Source organism: Nomascus leucogenys, chromosome 20, assembly GCF_006542625.1.
Source record: "Nomascus leucogenys isolate Asia chromosome 20, Asia_NLE_v1, whole genome shotgun sequence".
In the NCBI taxonomy this organism is placed as follows: domain Eukaryota; kingdom Metazoa; phylum Chordata; class Mammalia; order Primates; family Hylobatidae; genus Nomascus; species Nomascus leucogenys.
Window position 1 is genome coordinate 2,765,124 of NC_044400.1, and position 16,817 is coordinate 2,781,940.

General features: G+C 39.8%; 1 protein-coding gene and 1 pseudogene across 1 annotated transcript in view; one reads left to right on the plus strand and one right to left on the minus strand.

Moving 5' to 3' along the window:
- LYPD6 (LY6/PLAUR domain containing 6) overlaps window positions 1-16,817 on the minus strand; it is a 144,245-nt gene that overhangs the window by 105,641 nt on the left and 21,787 nt on the right. The window lies entirely within an intron of this gene.
- On the plus strand, window positions 2,550-2,676 carry LOC115831977 (annotated as a pseudogene).

Consider the following 16,817-nt stretch of genomic DNA (forward strand, 5'->3'; position numbering starts at 1 on the left):
TCTAAACCTTTATACCTAATACTCCAATGCCTCCCAGCAAAGCCTGCCTTCATTTCTTCAAAGGTTAAGTCCAGTTAATTCAACTCTGTGTCACATCTTCCAGGAAGCCTTCCTTGAGTGATGTCTAATACTCACCCACATGCAACTTAGGATTAGGTTTACAGCCTCTGTGCTCACACAGTGGCTTTTGCATAACTTTTTCTCAGGCTTTTTGATGATATTTGGTAATTGTCCACCTCCATCTGTGTCTCTTCCATAAGACTGTAAGTTCCTTAAAGGAAGAGATGGTGTCTTTCTTCTATTTATATTCACAGTACCTGCGATTCAAAAAAGGCTTTTTGGATATCTTGTCCTGGGCACCCAGCCGGGAATTAATGAGATAAAAAGAAAACTGAAAATCTCCAGAACCAGAATATATTCCTTTCCCTCTAATACAGCTTTGAAAATGAGAAGGAAAAGATAAGGGTATGTTTTCTGCCATTGTTTTGCTGGAGCTCTAAGGCCTCTTCTTTCTCTTGGCTTGAGATTGCTCAAGGCGGTTCTCCATGTGCATTCAGAGTGGCTGGTCTTTCATGCCCTGCACGGTGCTAGCCCAGGGCTCCACAAGCCAGTTCAGTACAAAGTGCTAGCTACCACCTCACAAAGGTTTTGTAAATATTTTAACTACGAAAAAAGAGGTCTCTTCTCTCAAAGAATCTAAGATCCTAAAGGCTTGTTGGGATGGAGTCACATATCTCCTTGGCCTAGGATCCTAAAGTGCCCCTCGATCTGGTGTTAATACTCTTGTTTAATCTCCTGTCCTTTAGTGTGGGCTGGACTAGTGACCCTCTAACCAACAGAATATAGCAAAGATGGTGGATGTCTTTCCAGCAGACTGTATCTCTTGCTGGCTTTGAGGAGGCAAGTTCCAATGTTGAGAAGGCCCATGTAACCAGGAACTGACGGTGGCCTCCAAAGCAGCTAGAAACGGAGGCCCTCAGTCCAAAAGCCCTGAACAAACTGGATGATGCAACAACCATGGGAGCATGGAAGTGGATCTTTCCTGGCTGAGCCTTCAGATGAGATCCCTGTCCTGGCTAACAACCGATTGCAGCCTTGTAAGAGACCCTGAAGCACAGGACCCACCTAAGCCATACAAAATTTGAGATAATAAATACTTGTTGTTTTACTTGTGGCAGTTTGTTATGCAACAACAGATAATTCATACAATCTCCTTTATCCTGATTGAAAGTCTAGCACCTGAAAAAGAGAAAAAAACAACAACAACAACTTTGTTTTTCAGCAGGTTACCTAGGAAGCCATCATCATGTACATGTTGAACTAAAAATGAAATATCCTCTAAAAACAGGCTTGTAAATCATTTCAGTGTTCTACAAGCTAAGGCTAAAAGAATCACACAAGACAGTGTGTCAAATGAGTTGGGGGGAAAAGGAAACAAAGTTAAAACTTGTAAAGGGGCCCTGGAGAAAATCTGCAGGCTCCATTGGCTTATTTAACTTTCAAATCTTATTAAATTTGCTAGATGCCTGTTAGCATTCATGGTTCATTTCCTTTTATTCTGACTTCTATAAATAGGTACTCTATGAGCCCTGATAAATGACTTAAAATCTTGCTTGACTTCAATTAAAAAATTAGCAAGTTAATCTTAAAAATTCTACACATAGAAATGAATGAAAACCTTCCTCTGGGCCAACCTCCACTCCCTGCAAGTGCACCTGCCCCAGTCCCTGGGCTCTTCTTGCCATCCTTGTTCTTTTTCTCTGGCTCTGTGTTTATAATATCTGGCATTCTCCCAACTCACCTAGCTCTGGCTCTCTTGTAAAAACAAACAGAAGCTACCTGGGGCTCTTTATTCTCGCTCATTTACATTCTTTCCCTGCCAAGGGGTCAGGGATGTCAGAGTTGGTGGCAACCAGTCAAGCCCAGCATGGAATGGCCCTTATCTACCAATGCAGTGTTTTCCTGCCCATGAACATGCCGGCATTTATTTATCTAAAATTATAAGTAAAAATGTAGGTAACTGCCACAAATCAGAGACTAATGAGTCTAAAAGTTCAGCCCAGAGCTGTGATCAAAGTAGACAAAAGCCTTATACAAAGCTCATATTTAATAAAAAAGGCAGGCAGTGGGTGAAAGGTGGAGATATAATCTATATGACCCATAAAATATATGGAAAACAAAAGCAAATGTGAAATTCCATGCGGTTTAATCATACAGAATGCACGTTTGAATAATTAGCCACCCACACTGAAGCACAGCTTCCTTGTAAGTCATTAGTTGATGTGAGCTGAGAGTAACGTCCGTGTCATGTGTCCCACTAGTTGCACACATATGGTTATATGATCCATCAGTATGTTCAACAGCTCTCCTCTCTGCCCTGATAGCCAGGGTTAGTCATCTAAATTGGTGTGTCCAGTAACAGCATTTCTGAACTCCCAAGAAGATTAAAATTGGTTGTTGAGGAACAAAAATATCAGACATCATAGTTTGTGGTCCTCCAAGGCTCAACCCTACCTGCCAAAATTTTATTCCTTAATATTTAATTTCTCTTCACTTCTCAGCCTTTTGGATAAGATCAAGTGTAGTAGCTGTTCTTATCAGTTTAATATTTAATTTTTCTCATTAGGAAGAATGTAAATTAAATTAAATTTTTCTCCTAGGGAAGGAGTAGCAATAATAAAAATAAAAGTTGAGAAACACAGCTGTAAATATGTAGAATTCTAAATGAGCGTACAGAGAAGAAAATAAGCATAAGAAGTGCAGACACTAAAAAAAAAAAACCTTAATAACAATCCAATAACCAGATCAATTTGTGTATTAAAAAAGCAGCAGAACTAGAGAAAGCCAAAGACAGGTACTGACACAGGATTAGAAACTCTGAACTTGCAATCAGAAGACCTACATTGAGTCAGTTCCTAACATGTGATTATAAGTTGCACAACCTTAGAGAAAAGCTACTTATTTGGGTTCCTTTTCCTTTCTCTGTAAAAGTAGAATGAAAATGTCTAATTCCGAGGTCCCTGCAATAGTTAAATAAGATCGTATTCGTGAAGTGCTTTGCCAACAAGATGATGTGGTTCGGTTGAAAGGTAACATCATCCAGCAGAATTATCTGAACATTGGAGAACTTTGCATGGGCAAAAGATTATATTAATAAGCCTAGAGGTGACATTACTGTGAATTAGTGGTTCAAGAGAGTGTTAGACTGATGAAGGGGCTGCTCATTAGCAACGGTATGTCCTGTAGAGCAAAACACACCAATGACCTAATGTGACTGATCTATTTTAAGGGGATACTGAGAGAGATTCAGACCACTAAGAGATAGTGAGAGAATGCTTTTCTCCTATTAACTAAACCAGTGGTTTCAGCTTCAAATCACCTGGGGTGATTTTGAAAACTTCTGAAACATGTCTGAACCTCAAGATTGTGAGTACTCCAGAAATGCTACAGAGTAAGTGAACACTGACAAAGTTGCCGTGAGATACGCATTCTCATACACCACTGGTGGGAGTGTTAATTAGTACAGCCTTTAGGGAATATAATCTATTAATATGTATCTTTTTTTTGTTTGGTTTGATTTTAATGTTTTAAGTGGGTACCCTTCCTGGAGTAATTCTATGTCTAAGAATTCATCCCAGGGAAACAATGAGAGAGGAACAAAAATGTATCCATAAGGATGCCCCTCAAAGTATCATTTTATGTCTGTATGTTGCACCAATCAGGATAGCTTGACTTAACTTTAAACATGCAAAAAAAAATTTGTACTCTGTAAATCCATGTTGTGGACGGGAATATCTGACAAGTAAACAAAAGAAACAATAAATCAAAACAAGATGCTGCAAAAAGTCAGGTGTCATCTCAGCCAAAACTCATTAATTTTTCAAAAAGTTGAGAATTTGCCAACGAATTCAGGTCGGGTCAGGTCTGGCCTTCCATCATCCTGGTGATCTCAACTAACCTCAAAATCAAACAGCAGACAATTAGCAATTAAAGCATCTTAAAGGAATAAGTAACATTGCAGGCTAGGGCAGGACAGGGAGAAAGAAAATCAAACGTATTTCACTGGCTTTCTTTTTAAATTCCCTATCTTCTTGAGTCAGGCCTCCCCAGGATTTGCAACTCAACACTGGCCTAAGATTCTCCACCACAAATGACTTTGCATTCTCAAGAGATTAACTGTTCACTCAAAGCCCTTCTGAAAAGCTGCTGAAATCACTGCAAATCTTCCGTAAATCCTACCTTCCTATGGGCTACAAGATAAAAATATTAGCTCGAGAGTGAGATAAGAAAGGCCCATTTTTTAAAAGTAGGAAAGAAAATAAAGTTCTATGAAGGAGACTAAATTCTGAGCTTTCAGATTTTTAGTGTCAACAACCCAAAATATGAGAATGAGAACTAAGAGGGCAAAAGAGCATTTTTATCAAATGCATTTACCAAATATTATTAAGCCCCTACCCACCAAATGAGTCAGACCAGCCAGGTAATCCTGCTATGAGGAAATCTGCAGAAGAGCTACATCAACCAAATATATACTTATAAATAGCATATGTGTAGTGCCTGCTATTTCTCAAAGCACTTTACCATGTGATTTATCATTCAGTCTTCATATTAACCCCATAAGGTAAGCAGAAAAAGAACGATTTAACAAAGACAGGCACACAGATCTAGGTTAGCTGACTTGCCAACATTTACACAGTCAACTGATTACTGAAGGCATCAATATTCAAATCTAGCTCTTCCAATTTTCTTCACGACATATCACACTAGAACAGCACACATAAATTGCACATATGTGACATGAGAACATGACTAAGCAGGATAGAGCGCTGTGGACACAGACCTGGGAGCCAGACTGCTCACTTTCATGTCCCAGTGCCATCACCTATTGGGTAGTGTGATTGGGGGAAAATTATTAAAACACTTTGTGCATCAGTTTTCTCATCTGCCAAATAGGGATAATAATGGTGCCATATGGTGATGATGAAGATCAAGTATAAATGTTGACCACGGTGACTGGCACACAGCAAAAGGTTCAACAAATGTTAGCTTTGATCATCATGGGCATCGAGAACAATTCTCTGATTAGTCAAGGTCAGATGCAAATACACTGAGCCCAACTGCATGTTACATGTGTGTAAGTGCTGTTGATGGGGCTCGGAACATATTAACACAAAATATGGCACCTTGGCATAGTGAAACTTTAAGGCTAAAGGAATGTGAGAAAAATTCCTTCAGTAGCAGGAAGGTCTCTCTGACCTGCCCCCATATTTCTCCCCTGAAGCTGGTCAAAAAACCTAAGAAGGACTTTCTGACTTTCCCTTGAAGCCGATCATTGACCCTCATCTAAGAGGTGCTTCCCTATACCAGGAGAAAAGGAACATCCTTGTCTCTGAAGATGAAGCGTCACTGTTTTGAGTTGAATGTGTCCCCCAAATTGCATGTGTTGAAAACTTAATCTCCCATGCAACAGTGTTGAGAGGTGGGATCTTTAAGAGGTGACTCGGAATGGATTAATGTCATTATTTTGGGAGTGGGTTATTTATCATAAGAGTACGTTCCTAAGAATATAATGAGTTCTAGCCCCCTTCACTTCTCACTCTCTCACATGCACTCTCCTTCCCTTATACCTTCCGCCATAGGATGATGCAGCAGAAAGGCCCCCAGCAGATGCCACATCCTTGATATTTAACTTCTCAGACTCTGGAACCATGAAACAAGTAAACTTATATTGTTTATCGGTTGCCCAGTCTCAGCCATTCTGTTGTAGCAGCAAAAAATGGATTAAGACAGTTATGGAGCAGAATCTGAACAAATAGACCTTTCTAAGTTCCCCTCAATTTATTCCCATTACATTATACCCTTTTTATCCTATCATATTTCTCCACAACTATCCACTCATTATCAAACCTAGCCTAAAAATACTCAGGTTTACCCATTTCTGTGGGTCTCAATTTCCTTATGAAGGCTCCCATGTCACATAAAAATTTATTAAATAAATTTGTATGCTTTTCTCTTGTTAATTTGTTTTTTGTCATAGAGGCCTCATCCATAAACCTACAATGGGTAGAGAAAAAAATATTTTTCCTCTCCTCCACTGTATTAGTTTCCTATTGCTGCTGTAACAAATTATCACAAAATTAGTAGCTCAAAACTTACACAAATGTGTTATCTCAAAGTTCTGAAGGTCAGAAGTCCAATATGGGTCTTACTGGGCTAAAATCAAGCATCTGCACAGTTTCATTCCTTATGGAGGCTCTAAGGGAGAATGAGCTTCCTTGCCTTTTCTAACTTCCAGGGGCTACATGCACTCCTTGGCTCATGGTGCCTTCCTTTATCTTCAAAGCACATCATTGCAACCTCTGCTTCTTCTGACTATCCCCTCTCTACCCCTGCTTCTCTCATCACATCACCTTCTCTGCCCCAACCCTCCTGCCTTTCTCCATCATGGTAATAAGATAATAGCCCCATCTCAGGATCCTTAACTGAACCACATCTAGGAAATCCCTTTTATCATGTAAGGTAACATACTGACAGGTTCCAGGGATTAGAACATGAAAATCTATAAGGGACCATTATTCAATTTACCACAGGTACCAAGGATATAAAAATGAATTTGATACAACTGCGGAGCTCAAGGACTTCACAAACTATTGAATAAAACAGACATATTCAAAAAGAAAATTAATTCTCATGCACATCAGACTACAGTACTCAGTATGGTTAGAGAAGAAATGAAGTGCTCTGTGGGTAACAGAGGATCCATCTGTTTATCCCGACCAAGAAAGGAAAGGAGGACTCAAAGAAAGTGATGTGTGTTTAAGAGACCAGAATATGCCATCCCAAAGTATGCCTCTTTGGCATAAAGATTATTTCAAGCTGATTATTTTGAACACTGAAAATACAGGAGAAGCTCTAAAAGCAGAGTAGAAGTTACCTTTTTGTAGGAAAATTTACATCTATAAAGGAAATCTCTATCTGTAACTGTGTCACCCTCTCTGCATCAGGAAAGATGACTCTAAATCACTAGAGACTTGTATTAATGGAGAAGGCACTGACTTAAATCTATATAAGGAATCTTACCCTTGTGTCTCATGCTTTTCCTGGTTACCTCCCATAACTGTATCCCCCAACAGCTTTCTTTGTTCTAGCTGAAGATGATATTTAAGCCTGAATTCAAATCTACCCTTTTGAGATTTACTCATTTATCTGGGTATCTCCCATGTATATTTGAAATATACATGTTAATAAACTCGTTTTTCTCATCTTAGTCTGTCTGTTGTTACAGGGGTCCACCCCAACTAAGAACTATAAAGAACAGAGGAAAACAACTTTTCTTCTCCTACACATGCATAGAATTGAGCACTGATGTGTGCTCAAACTGAGGTGATGAAGGGTGTCCCCGGAAAGTACATTGAAAAATTAGCAACATTGAATGGGCTGGTGTGATCAGAGTCTGGCAGATAAAGGGAGTAGAAAATGATCAGAAGAAAATGTTGAAAAGGGACATCAAAGCTATATTGTGAAAGGCTACAGCTAGAGAAAGGGACTTTTCAATAAAACGAAAGGCCACTGAAGGCTACTGAACCCATCATTCAGATTTATGTTTCAAAAAGAAAACTCCAGAGGCAATGGAGACAGTGGATTGCCGAAGGCAGAACCCAATTTAAAAGCTACTTCAATACTCCAGAGGGGAAAAAAAAAAAACAACAAGTAAAGACTAAATTAAGCAAGTAATATAGGAAATAAAAGCAAAGATACATGGGAGAGACATTTCCAAAGTGACATCAACAGGACTCAATGACTAGCTGAATACTGTATAAGATGGAGACAAAATTGATGCTGAAATGACTAGCTCAAGTGCATGGTAGAAGTTGATGCCACTGAGGTCTCAGAGGCATTTGAACCACAGCAACTCCATCTTGAATAGGGGCTGGGTAAAATAAGGCTGAGACCTACTGAGCTGCATTCCCAGGAGGTTAAGGCATTCTAAGTCACAGGATGAGACGGGAGGCTGGTACAAAATACAGGTCACAAAGCCCCTGCCAATAAACAAGTTGTGGTAAAGAAGCTAGCCAAAACCCACCAAAGCCAAGATGGTGACAAAAGTGACCTTCAGTCGGCCTCACTGCTCATTATACACTAATTATCACGTATTAGCATGCTAAAAGACACTTCCAACAGCACTATGACAGTTTACAAATGCCACAGCAACGTCAGGAAGTTACTTTATATGGTCTAAAACAGGGAAGAACTCTCAGTTCCAGGAATTGCCTACCTCTTTCCCAGAAAACTCATGAATAATCCACCTCTTGTTTAGCATATAATCAAGAAGTAACTGTAAGTATACTCAGGTGAGCAGCCCATGCCGCTGCTCTGCCTATGGAACAGCCATTCTTTTGTTTCTTTTCTTTCTTAATAAACATACTTTGACTTTACAATATGAACTTGCCACAAATTCTTTCCTGCACAAGGTCCAGGAACCCTCTCTTGGGGTCTGGATTGGGATCCCTTTCTAGTAACTGAGGGATACAAAAAGCAGAGAAAAAGGAAGAAGTACATGAAGGGCTATGTTTTAGATGTGCTGATTAGAACCTTTCACGGAGTTAACTCTAAGAAAAAGAAAAAACAGGAAGAAATGCCATCTGCTGTCTGAGAGACATGAAGGAGTTAAAGGACCTGGCTTCTAGTTCTTTTCTGTCATTTAATAGCCTTGTGATGTCAAGTCACTCAACTTCTCAGGGCCTTGGTTTCACCATCTGTGAAGCAGAAGGTTGGCATACGAGATAATCATTAAATTCCCTTCTAATGTTTATATGTGTCTAATATCTGAGACATTATTTTCTCCTCGGTTTCAAACATTTTTTTCAGCCACTCTTGACATCAGCCACTAACAGAAAATCCAGTGGCTCCTAATTTTCAACTAAAGAGATTAAGTTTAAAAGGAGAAGCTAAAGACACTAGCCATCATTGTGTGCCTACTGTGTGCCAGGCACTCAGCCTGCCATACTCTCCTCCAGCTGCTTCTCCCATTAGCCTGGACACCCCCATAGGAATCTCAGAAAAGCTCTGAGTCGTGAAAATCAAAGACGTGCATGGAAATCAAAGATGCGCAGTCATGGAAATCAAAGACAGACATAAATAATGTTAATATTTTTTTCCATTTCGGTTTTATGTTCCATTCCCAAACACTCCTTTAAAATATGTTTGTGCCAACAGCACAACAAATGAGTTTTTTTAAAATTTGATACTGAAAAATTACATAGAGGATCATCGGAGCATAGAGATGGAGGAGGTAAGTATATTTTTCAATTGTTTTATTTAAAGAATAATAAATTGAGATAGTCCTTTAATGAGGTCACTGATATTAAGGACTCCACTTAAAACTCAGCGGTTTCCACTGCCCATTGCAATAATTCTCAATGGAGAGAAAGCAAGGACTTATCACAATCACCTTGTGGGTTTTTAAAATTATTAATGTGCCCCGTCCTCCACCCAACAAGATTCTGGTACTTCCCCAAGTTGACAATCACAGGAATATTCATCCTCCTCTTAAATTTAATACTGTAAACCAAAAACGTTGGAAAACTACTAATATCTAGAATAAAATTCAAATTCTAGTCAAATATATATATATATTTAGAAAATATACATATTTGCATATTCATCTCTGATTAGGCTCTATCCCACCTTTTTTGTGTCCCACTTCTAGATACTCACTCTCTTACACATTTGACTCTAAATTTAAACAAACAACTTCCCCCAATTGCCCATGCTGCTTTATGCTCTAGGACTTGATTCACATTCTTTTGGCCTTCTTTCTGGCCCTCTCTGGGCACACCCAGAGTGGCTTACTTCAATTGTTATCTTCTAGTTAAAGCAATCCCTGAATGGAACCGGCCAGTCCCTATCTTTGTGTCCCCACTGTACTTTATGTCATGATTTCTCTAACTCTTTATTAAAGACCTGTTACTTGTCTATATGTCCCTAGTATGTTTTAGGTTCCTGGAGGTAGAATAATCGATGTTTGCTGATTGAGTGAATGAATATGATAATATAATAGGAAGAAACAGCAAGTATATTATTTGGTCCCTTTAAGGCAAGGATATCTTCAAAATCCATTTATAGGTCCAGAAAACATTACTTTGTTTATTCACTATTAACAAAGGTAAGAACTTCTAAAGGTAGTACTATTTTTGAAATATAATGTATTTCAGCCGGGTGCAGTGGCTCATGCCTGTAATCCCAGCACTTTGGGAGGCCGAAGCGGGCGGATCACCTGAGGTCAGGAGTTCAAGACCAGCCTGGACAACATGGTAAAACCCTATCTCTACTAAAAATCCAAAAATTAGCCAGGCATGGTGGCACACGCTTGTAATCCCAGCTACTCAGGAGGCTGAGGCAGGAGAATCACTTGAACCCGGAAGGCGGAGGTTGCAATGAGCTGAGATCGTGCCACTGCACTCCAGCCTGGGCGACAGAGTGAGACTCTGTATTAAAAAAAAAAAAAAAGAGAAAAAGAAAAGACAAGAAAGAAAGAAATATATTTCATGATTTAGAGAGCACAGAATGAACCAGGCACACAAAATGGTCACTGAAAATTAACTGAATAAAATGTTTTTAAATTGTATTTATTAAGCCATCACGTCAAAAACAAAGAGTAGAAATTGAACTATCACCACCTTAAAGTTCATGCTGTAGTGAGATTATCATTTGTAATACTAAAACAGTGGGACATTTATTTTTGTTTCATCTGTGCTGAAACAGGTACAGTTTTGGCCTTTGGGGATACATTTATGGCCATATCAGTCAACAGGCCCAGAGAAACAGCTCTCAGGGACTATGATCATTACTGATGGCAAAAATAAAGTAATCATGTTAACATGTGCCAGGTGAGATTGTTACCGATGTGCACAACTATTAAATGGAACCCTGGAAAAAAGTGTCAGGAGACGATGTGTCCAAATCCTCCCTCGATCCTACAAGACAATGCCTTTTCCTGCAAAAAGTGCTTAGTGTCAATCATAATGCAAACAAATCACACTGTGACACAGGCACTTGAAGTTAAAGCTCATAAAGCTCTCTTCAGTAGAAGAAAAATCTAATTCAATGGTTAAATGCCAATCAGGGTAGATAACTAAGTAGGAGCCAAAAATACAAGGCTTAAAATTCGACTGCAACTCCTTTGGAAATGCATTACTACTGAATGGCTGTCAGAATTAGAACATTAAGTGAGTTAGCACCATTAACTTGGGGAAAAAAGACAGAATGGCTCCTATTTAAGCAAACACAAAGAATCCCAGTAAATTTTTGAAGAGTTGCATGTTAAAATGGTTTGGAAAACTTTCTCAGCCTAAAAGTACATACAAGTGAATTTGGATAATGAAAACAAATCAGTAAACAAAGAAAAATCAAAATTGCTTTATCTGCAACTATTACACATATGTTATACATACATAAAGAATCAAATATCTCCTACAGTAGTCAAGAATATTTGGACTCCACTGATCCACTCATCCTGAAAAAACATTTAGCCTTTAAGGAAAGGGCATTATTTCCTTGGCCAAGGAGACTGTGAGCTTCACCCTTTAACCTTTCCATCTGCCTTCTCCTGAGTTGCCACTTCCTCCTGCATGACAAAAAGTAAATGAGGGGTACTGGGCTCAGGGGAAGCGATCAGAAGAGATCTGCTCTAAATCACCAACCCAGAAATTCTCCTCCTGTCTACAATATGTCTTGCCCCAAGTTCTTTACCAAATCATGAAAAGAAATGGCACTCAGGCTAGAGGTAATGGGGAAAAAGAAGACATCCAGAAGAGGCCAGTAGTCATACTTGGAAGACAGAGGTAATGTGGAAAAAGAAGACATCCAGAAGAGGCCAGTAGTCATACTTGGAAGACTGAGGTGATGTGTCCACGTAGGGAAGGAAAACATCTCGTGTGTTTGAAGCTTCTCCAGCCCACAGTGATTTTTCTTTTACTAATACATAGAAAAGAGGTCACCAATGATAAGTTTGTACAATGTGGTCCTACCTCCAACCACAACTTATTGGTCCGTGTTGATATCTGTCCCAAGATAGGCCAATGAGCTTTCTTCCCTAGGATTGTTGAGTCTAGTACTGGAGAAAAAGCATGAGTCAGTCCTAAATGGTGGCATAAACTAAGAGATGTGTATATTTCAGCAGCATCTGAGGACATCACTCCCACCTTGTTTGAATACTTGTTTTGCATTAAGAAAGAACGAAACCAGTAAGGTAACAGAAAAATAAAAAGGTGGGGAAAGAGTATTAAATGCTCTCAAGTCCCTGCTACTGCCCTGTTCTTCCAGCGTTTTGACTATTTAACTCTTCTTTCAATTTATTTCACACTTAATAACATAACAGAGGGGTGGCACAGTTCATCACCATAAAAATTTATTGTTAGGCAAGCACACAGACCCAGAGTGCAAAGGCCAATCCTCACAGAGTCCACAGAGAGTAAGTCAAGTGAAAGAGAAAGATACATTCTGGCCCATACATGAGATTAATGTTCCTAAGTTAATTTGAGCCAGGTATTTGCTGCTTACAAACAAGATTCTACATACTTGGTAAGAAAAATAAAAAGATTTTATTCCTGGGTACCTTTAAACATAATAGGAGAGTTAAAGGGATGACTAGTTTGAGAAGTAAAGACCTCCATGACATTTGGCCATCTGAGTATACACAAGTCCCTTGTCTTGCTGACCGCTAGGTTCCCTGGGAACTGATTACTCATATATGTGGATATATGTGCATATGTATGTATGTAGGTTTATGACTATCGGGTCTTAAAGCCAACATCTCCTCTCTGATTCAATGCAATCTCAAGATAACATAAGATTATTTTGGAATGGTAACAAAAACGATTTTGAAATCCTCAAAGAAGTTCTGAAAGTTTCTAATTTTCTAAAACTGTATGCAAGACTTTGACAAAGTATATAAAATGCTAATGTTTATGAGATAAAATTAACTGAAGACCATGTCTCATGCAGCTGATTAGAATTGACAACTGAGGCTGATTTAATTCCTATCATATCAATGTAAACTATGCATTTTAGCAAAAGGTGATCTTACCAAAAAGATGTATTCTTCTACTGACACTAGCAAGTTTTGATATTTAGAAATATAATGCTGAGACTGATGGTAGTTTTCTTGGGCACATCTTGATACACAACTCTATGAGCCTGCAATATTAAAAACACTCCAGATTAACATTTAATGTAACTTTGAAAAGATTAAGCCATTTACCAGGAACGGTTTTATCCCATAGGAAAAAATATAATTAATTAAAAAACTTTTAATTAAATAAATTCTAGTTTTCTTCATTTGAGTGTCTAGTGGCTACTTCATAACACCACAAGTGCTCTACGCTCATAAGTCTATGGTTCCTCAAACTCTTAAATGCCCCAATTCTCAGGGCTCATGAGCTTTCAAGGCAAACAAATCTGCACATTGTGAGTGAGTACAGGAGGCACAATTTTTGGCTAGCCCTACCATTATGTAAGCCAATATCGCCAAGGTTAGCTGCTTCTTCAAATTTTGCAGGTCATTAATATTCTTGAACTTCTATTCAAGCTTGAAGCATGTCGGCTTTTTCACAATGTATAAGGTTAATTGCATTCCAAGCCCTCTTATGCTGTACAGTGAAAAGAAAAGGTGAGCAGGTGGTTGACGGACTCGTCTCATGGTGTTCCAACAACACAGGTGCATTCCTTAATACAAATTAAATAATGGGGCCATAGACAGCTGCTGTAGCTTGGTCTAATCTCTTATTCCTTCACGTGTTGATGCTCTGCACCTCTGTTTTGAATGGTTTGCCTTTTAAAATGCTATAGGAGGCCAGGTGCGGTGGTTCATGCCTGCAATGCCAGCACTTTGGGAGGCTGAGGTGGGCAGATCACAAGGTCAGGAGTTTGAGACCAGCCTGGCCAACATGGTAAAACCCCGTCTCTACTAAAAATACAAAAATTAGCCGGGTGTGGTGGCATGCACTTGTAATCCCAGCTACTCGGGAGGCTGAGGCAGGAGAATTGCTTGAACCCAGGAGGCGGAAGTTGCGGTGAGCTGAGATCATGCCACTGCACTCCAGCCTGGGTGACAGAGCAAGACTCCATCTTGGGGGAAAAAACTGGCTATAGGAAAGAAGCCACCAAAATGGCCTGAACTAACAGGGGCAGCCCCTACAGCCACCATCATCACTGCTCCCACCTCTCATGCTTTATCCACCAGTAGAATCCAATGTGAGGGGAAGGACGGGTGAATCTGGGAGGAGACAAACACAGGATCTTCTGTTTGTATCTTTCTGACACCAGACCCTATCCCTAGTTATATGTTCTCATGCCAGACTTCACGCACCGCTAAATTCACACTCAGTTTTCTGAGTGAAGTTTCAGCCCCTGAATGGAAAGCAGAACCCCCCTTTTGTGGCTCCTCATTAACAAGTGAGCTTTGTTACAGGCCCACTGTTTCCACCATCATCTCTCTGGTGCCAGAAAGATTTGATTTAATTTACAAGCTGGAGAGTCGGAGAAAAGAGCCTTAAAAAGGTTTCAAGGTGGAATTTTTTTTTTTAATGAGCACATTTATGTTGTTATGAGCCAAGTTCAAAATTCAAATCACATATGAACAAATTTTATAGGGGGAGGAGTAACCTGATGTTCAAATTCATTTGCCTCCCATTTTGAAGTAATTCATCTTTAAAATTTCTGTGAAAATTCTAGAGTTGCCCAGAAAATGGCACCAACCATCTGTAAGTAAAAACGAAAGCTCTCCATAGTATATATCACAGGTTCAAAGCACTTTGGCATCGGCAGATTGAACAAGTTATTAAAGGAATTTAACTGCAAGAAGAGCTACCATAATTACATAGCAGCTGGTCTAATGTTGACAAAACAACTTCTAAAGGCTTGCAGAAGCCTTAAAGGCTAATCAATTAAAAAGGCATGAATAGTAATGTGCATCATCCTATCCTTAATACTCCGAGTTGCATCTCCTGCAAATACAGTGAGGTTTTCGTTTTGGAACCATCATTTCTTACATCCTACGATTAAGCAGAATATATAAATAAATTCTAAGTTGTGTCTAGGTGAGACAATTATACTTACAATAAAATAACTCTGTAAAACTCAATGATAAACACTGAACTTTATGAGCATTTTCATTCTGGCAAAGTTAGTATCAAAATGCCAACAGCTCATGCCAGAATTTGTGCTTACTTTACCAAGAGCAGGCAAAGAAGTGTTTTTAGATGACTACATTGGCCTGCAATATGCTGGAGTCACAATGCATGAATGAATGCATGGATGCTGGAATGAGTCTGTACACTCATTCAAGGACCAGAGATGCAGTCCTCTTGAGATCTGCTCAAGGGTTCCATGAGGACAGGCCTCCTCTGCCAGGCCCAGCAAGTGCTTTCTTTTAAGGCCCAACTGAAAGTTCCCATCTTGCAAGAAACCTTCTTCAGACTTCCCACAGGCTTTTGTCTTCTTTTCTGAATCCTTTACAACCAGAAAATTAAAAAGGGTTTTACATATCTCTACATCCAATCCTATGTAGGACCCAGCAAACTTTTTCTATAAAGGGCCAGATAACAAATATTTTAGGCTTTGTGGAACAAACGATCTCTGTCCCAATTACACACTTACCATCGTAGTGCAAAACCAACCATGCAGGATACGTACACAAATGGGCAATGGCTGAGTTCTAATAAAACTCCATTCACAAAAGGAGGTAGCCAGCCAGATTTTACTGACCCCTGCTCTACCAGTACGAATCCCCTTTCCCAGCCAGTAGGCAAGGTCTCTTTGTGAACACCTCCGAAGAAGGGAGATAACCTCCTCATAGCAGCCTGTTGTGTTTTCTGAAGCTCTCCCTTCTATTCACTGGAATGAACTTCCCTGTAATTTGCAGCCACTGTCACATCTTCATATCCTGCACATGCTGTCCTCTCCTAAATCATTCTCTCTCCCCAGAGTACTCTACATAAATAGGCCTTTAAACATCATTTTTTTAATTAAAGAGAAATACCACCAGTTTTGCCTTCCAGAGCCCCAGAGAGTAAGTCTAACACCTCTTCCATCTGCCAGCCCTTTATGCATTTGAGGACAACTATCAGATATGGCAGTTACTGTCTGCACCACTCATTGCGGATCTATCTTGTAGCATTTTTTATCGTTAGTTTTCTTCTTCCATGTACACATTTTTTTCCTCCTCATTTAGATGGCAAGTGAAGCATGGTCCCTGGCACATAAGCTCCATTTAGTTTTACGAGTGAGAGTGGCAGAATGTCCACAGAAATATCAACCAACAAATCTTTTTCAACACCTTTCTCAGCAAATTCAACTGGGACAGCTTCTGATACTGGGGCAGGGCAGGGGCAGCTCACCACAGCAGCAGTAAGACCGTGGCCAACTTCTTCGGTGTAGACCACCCAGAGACAAAAAACCTCCTATTGGCCGGGCACGGTGGCTCACGCCTGTAATCCCAGCACTTTGGGAGGCCGAGGCGGGCAGATCACGAGGTCAGGAAATCGAGACCACGGTGAAACCCCGTCTCTACTAAAAATACAAAAAAATTAGCCGGGCGTGGTGGCGGGCGCCTATAGTGGTGGAGGCAGGAGAGGCTGAGGCAGGAGAATGGCGTGAACCCAGGAGGCAGAGCTTGCAGTGAGCCGAGATTGCACCACTGCGCTCCAGCCTGGGCGACACAGCGAGACTCTGTCTCAAAAAAAAAAAAAAAAAAAAAAAAAAAAACCTCCTATATCCTGCACCACCTACCGTGCTCCTGAAGTGTGATTTTAACCAGC